Source organism: Taudactylus pleione, unplaced genomic scaffold, assembly GCF_031769625.1.
Source record: "Taudactylus pleione unplaced genomic scaffold, aTauple2 ptg000138l, whole genome shotgun sequence".
NCBI lineage: Eukaryota > Metazoa > Chordata > Amphibia > Anura > Myobatrachidae > Taudactylus > Taudactylus pleione.
In genome coordinates this window covers 10,805,715-10,811,561 of record NW_028284540.1, presented here as the reverse complement: position 1 = coordinate 10,811,561, position 5,847 = coordinate 10,805,715, and the positions used below count along the sequence as shown (strand labels likewise).

Sequence of the window (5,847 nt, the reverse complement as noted above, 5' to 3'; positions counted from 1 at the left end):
GGGAGGGTAGGCAACCCTGATGCAAACAAGCAAAGATTTTCGTTCTTGACCTACAGCACCAATAATCGAAAGTATCAGTTTATATGTGAAATGCTGAAACAATCGTCCAATGCACACTAAACATAAAGGGGCCCATTTATCATTCAAAGATCCCCATAAAGAATCATGAAGGATTAGCAGCAGATATCTGGGTTTCTATAGTGTATGCGATGCTGTCAGATGTAACAAGTTCCGGAATGCAAAGCATTCTCGGAGCACCCCAGACTTCCACCCCAACGCTCTTAGCTGCAGGTGTAGCTGGAACAAGCAAGCTGCTCGTTACACTTGGGAGCACACAGAGCCGTTTAACCTCTTCACATACAGTGACAGCTTTTCTAATACAGCAAACATGATCTCTGGAACAACAAGCATTTATGCTAGCGTGGCCACGCTCAAACACCAGAGATCAAGTAAAGCATATGTGGTAACTTACTAAGAAAAGTTACTCATATACATGCTTGCTACATACGCTTTTAACTTAATTTGCTATGTGCTGCTCCTAACAAACTAATATCTATACAAGACAAGTGGACTCAATTAGATACGCACTGCAGAGGATAAGACGATATATCTGATTAACAAACCATTGCTTTTGCCAACTACATAATTGCTACTAACTATTGACAGTGTTACATTATATTATAATATTTAACATCTGTGGAATATTATGTACCCGTTTTAAATATTTTTTGGATTTACATTGATCAAGTAAAAAATATATATGCCCAAGTTTCTACTATATTAAAAGGAACCACATATATATTTATTCATATATTATAATATTTATATCCTTGAGAACTATAGTGCAGATATTCTTTATGTTGTGTTCTGTATTTATTATTCAAGGCCTTTACAAGCTTTGTGCACTTGCAACTGGGTACGCTCTTTCAAATACAAACTAAATACATAGCGCCAAAGGAAAGGCGTTTCTGCGACTCTCCCTTTTTTTTCATATAATTGTTATTACCGTAGCTGTAGGTGAGCAACAAATTCTCTTAGAACCCTTACTTCTAAGGTTATTAAATACATTACTGGTGGTAATATAATGAATGTAAAAAGTCATAGAATAGACTGTTATGGCAGTATAACATCATCTATAGTACCTGGTATTCCACGGTGGTCTCCCACAAAACTACTAACCAGGCTCAACACTGCATAACTTCCAAGATCAGACGAGATTGGGTGTGTCCAGTGTAGTATGGCCGTAGGTGATCAAAGCTTATTCATAGACCTCTTTTACTACTCACCACCAGTAAATTCATTAACTATAAACCATGTAAATAGTCATAGAAAAGAATATTATAGAATATAATTACCTACAACACCTGGTATTCCCAGTGTGATGTTCTGGGTTGTTTGTGGACCCGGGGTGGTAGAAGGAGCGATGACAGAAGCAGATTTGAAAATAAAACTAGGATTTTTAATAAGTGCTTGAGTAGACATATAATGGCAGTAAATAAAAGTCCAAGAATATATAAATGTGCACAAGAGTTCTGTGGTGGGAGTAAAAGGGTTATTGTCCAAGTAGAAAAAATTAGAGCTGTCCAGGTGTGCAGGTAGTGAAACTGAAAATAATCAAACCAGGTATACAGGTAGTGAACTGAAGCGCAGGATGTCAACAGGCTCAGGCACTCAGGTATGGGCAAGGGTGATGGAGGAAGCGGGGTAGTCCAGTGGGAGCTAGGAGCTGACAGGCAGACTGGCAGACAGCGAATTCACAGGAACAGGAAAGCACAGAGAACTCCCTCTCAGCTAGGCTGAGATACATGTTGCACTGGCAAAGAAGGAAGGCACTGATCCTTCCTAAATACCCCATGCCGTGCTGTTACTGGCCGGAGGGAACATGTGACTCACCAGGATTGGCCAGCCGCATCACATGGCCAGAAGGCAAGATGGCGGTGCCCATGCCAAACGGAATGGAGACGCCGCCAGGCCTTACCAGCGCAGAGTGACAACAGGCCCGCACAACAACGCGCGCAGCCAAAGCCCCCCGCCAGACACCAGCTCCGCCACCAGACAGCCCGCGCCACAATGACCTCACAAGTAACACTCGCCTAGCGCCATGCTGAAATACCCTTGCCGTGACAGTCCCCCATCCTTTTGGGGTGGCCTCAGGACACTCACCAGGCTTCTCCGGATGGGCAGAATGGAATCTCCTGATGAGTGTGGGAGCGTGGACATCACGAGCATCGGTCCAGCAACGTTCCTCTGGACCGTAACCTTTCCAGTCCAGCAAATACTGTAGATGACCTCTGCATAGACGAGAGTCCAAGATCCGGGCGACCTCAAACTCAACTCCTCTCTCCGTCTGGACTAGAGGAGAAGCAGATAGAGCACTATGGAATTTATTCAGGACCAGGGGCTTCAATAAGGAAATATGGAAGGAATTAGGGATTTTTAGGTATGGGGGTAACTGTAGATGATAGGCCACTGGATTAATGACTTCTGTTATGGAGAAGGGACCGATGAAGCGTGGTGCAAATTTCATAGAAGGAACCCTCAGACGAAGATTCCGGGTGGATAACCAGACCTGGCTTCCAACTTGCATGCGTGGAACGCTTCTTATCGGCCTGGGTCTTATAGCGAGAGGATGCCTTCAACAAATCAGACCGTACTTGAGTCCAGATGGCAGCAAAATTCTGCACTGTGTCCTCCACGGCCGGAACATCGAAAACAGGCAGGCTTCGAAATTCGGTAACACGAGGATGAAGGCCATATACAACCTGAAATGGCATTTGGTTAGTTGACGAGTGGTAGGAAGCATTATGTGCAAACTCAGCTCACGGCAGCAAGGCAGCCCAATTGTCCTGGGAAGATGACATAAAAATTCTTAAGAAAGTCTCTAGATCTTGATTAACTCTCTCGGTGGAGCCGTTGCTTTGCGGATGGTAGGCCGTGGAAAAGTTTAACTTCACTTGAAGAACAGAACACAAAGCCCTCCAGAATTTTGCAGTAAACTGCACACCACGGTCAGAGACAATTTCAGCAGGAAGGCCATGTAGACGAAATATGTGTTGGACAAACAACTGTGCCAGGTCAGGGGCAGAAGGTAACTTCTTCAACGGTATATAGTGGACCATCTTAGAAAATCGGTCTATTACAACCCAGATAGTGTTGAATCCTTGAGAGACTGGCAGGTCTGTGACGAAATCCATGGAGAGATGCGTCCATGGACGTGATGGAGTAGGTAATGGAAGCAATTCCCCAGCTGGAGCTTGTCGTGATGATTTATGCTGGGCACAGGAGGAGCAGGAAGAGATGAACTCCATTATATCTGCCTTCATAGAAGGCCACCAATAGTGTCTTTTCAGGAACTCCAAGGTCTTCCGAGTGCCTGAGTGCCCTGCGAAGCGAGAGGAATGTGCCCAAGTGAGAAGCTGCTTCCTTAATTCCGGGGCCACAAATGATTTTCCCGTAGGAGGCTGAAGTTGTAATGTGGCAAAAACTCTTGATTCCAAGACAGGGGTATTGCCTTGATTTTCAGATTGATCATCACAGAGGAGAGATCTCGATAGGGCATCAGCCTTCTGATTAAGTGCTCCAGACCGGAAGGTCAGGGTGAACTGAAACCTGGCAAAGAATATTGCCCAGCGGGCCAAACGAGGACTCACACATTGGAGGTTTTTGTGAAATAGGAGATTTCTATGGTCTGTAAATACAGTAAATGGAAACTTGGTGCCTTCTAGCAAATATCTCCATTCCTTCAACGCCAACTTTACAGCTAGTAGTTCTTGCTCACCTATGGCGTAGTTCCTTTCGGCAGGTGAGAATTTTTTAGAAAAGAACCCACACTGATGTACTCGGTTGTCCTCATAACGTTGAGACAAGACTGCTCCCACAGCTTCAGATGATGCATCTACTTCCAACAAGAAAGGCCTGTCCAGATCTGGTTGTCGAAGAACTGGTGCTGAGATAAAGGCCTGTTTTAGAAGATGAAAGGCAGACTCTGCCTCAGGTGACCATTGGGCAGGATTAGCACCTTTGCGGGTCATGGCTGTAATGGGAGCCAGCAGTGTAGAAAATCCCTTAATGAAGCGTCTATAATAATTTGCGAAGCCCAACAATCTCTGGATGGCCTTCAGTGTCTGAGGTCGGGTCCAATCCAGAATTGCCTGTACCTTCTTGGGGTCCATTTCTAACCTGGAGCCAGATATTACATAGCCGAGAAAAGGTACACTGGGCACTCCAAAGACGCACTTCTCCAGTTTGCAGTAAAGGTGGTTTTCTCTCAAATGGGTCAGAACTTCTTTAACATGTTCTTGATGTTTAGCCACAGAGGGTGAAAAAATCAGTATGTCATCCAGATAGACAACAACCGAAACCTATAACAGATCCCGGAAAATCTCATTAACGAAACTTTGAAAGACAGCAGGGGCATTACACAATCCAAAAGGCATTACTAAATACTCGAAATGTCCATCTCTGGTATTAAAAGCGGTCTTCCATTCATCACCAGCTCGGATACGAATGAGGTTGTAAGCCCCTCTTAGATATAATTTAGAAAAAATGACAGAGCACTTGACCCTATCAACCAACTCAGTAATCAGGGGAAGAGGGTATCAATTCTTTACAGTAATGTCATTAAGGCCTCGATAATCGATACATGGTCTTAGACTACCGTCCTTCATGCCAACGAAGAAAAACCCAGCTCCGGCAGGTGAAGTAGAGGGGCGAATGAACCCCTTCGCCAGGTTGTCCCGGATGTACTCGGTCATGGCTTGAGTCTCAGGCAAGGACAGCGGATAGGTACGACCATGAGGTGGTATCTTATCAGGTATCAATTCAATTGGACAGTCCCATTCCCTATGAGGGGGTAAGATATTTGCTTGTTGTTCAGAGAAAACGTCGGCGAACATCTGATATTCCTTGGGAATGGCAGAAGAAACAAATGGAACTGTCTTTCTCACAGGTCGAATTTTTGGAAGACAGGATTTCTGACAGTCCATACCCCATGACAGAATCTGCATAGAACTCCAATCAATCCTGGGATTATGTTGACGTAACCAGGGTAGACCAAGAACAATTTCTTGAGAGGCCTCTGATATCACCAGGAATTTTAAGGACTCAGAATGAAGTGCCCCAATTCGGACCAATACTGGTTGAGTCTCTTTGGTGACTATCCCGTTAGTTAGAGGGTGTCCGTCTATAGAGGTCAGAGAGATGGCATGGTTGAGAGACAAACAAGGAATCTGAAATTTATCTATGAAACTAGACGTTATGAAATTTCCGGCTGCTCCCGAGTCGAGTAGAGCAGTAGCAAAGACAGGTTTGGGTTTAAGATCCAAGGCTAGGGTAATCGTGAAATCTTTAATTTTTGGAGACGGGTTCATAACTCCTAACTTGATGTCTCCAGGGTCAGTTAGGATTTGGCATTTCCCGGTTTACGGGGGCAGGAGATCAGCAGGTGACCGGACTCTCCGCAGTACAGACAGAGGTTCTTTTGCATTCTTCTCTGACGTTCTTCTTTGGAGAGGTGTGTATGATTCTCCTGCATAGGCTCCTCTTCAGTAGGAGAAGGAATGGGACGGGTAGAAATGGAGGGGGTAAATGACTTTTGCCGGTCAGTTCTGTTTTTTTCAGCCTGACGTTCCCTGAAGCGTAGGTCAACTTTGATACACAACGAAATCATGTCGTTCAGATTAGTAGGAAGCTCTCGAGTGACTAGATCATCCTTTAGTCGGTCTGACAACCCATGCCAGAAGGTCGAGGTGAGGGCTTCCTCATTCCATTTGAGCTCTGATGCTAAAATTTGAAATTGCACGGCATATTGACTGACAGGACGGACCCCCTGTCTCAGTGTCATGATGT

At 44.8% G+C, this 5,847-nt stretch overlaps 1 pseudogene; it reads right to left on the bottom strand.

Annotated features, from left to right (window-relative positions):
• Positions 1 to 1,130: 1,130 nt before the first annotated feature.
• LOC148522836 (5S ribosomal RNA) lies at positions 1,131 to 1,249 on the bottom strand (annotated as a pseudogene).
• Between the last annotated feature and the right edge of the window lie 4,598 nt (positions 1,250 to 5,847).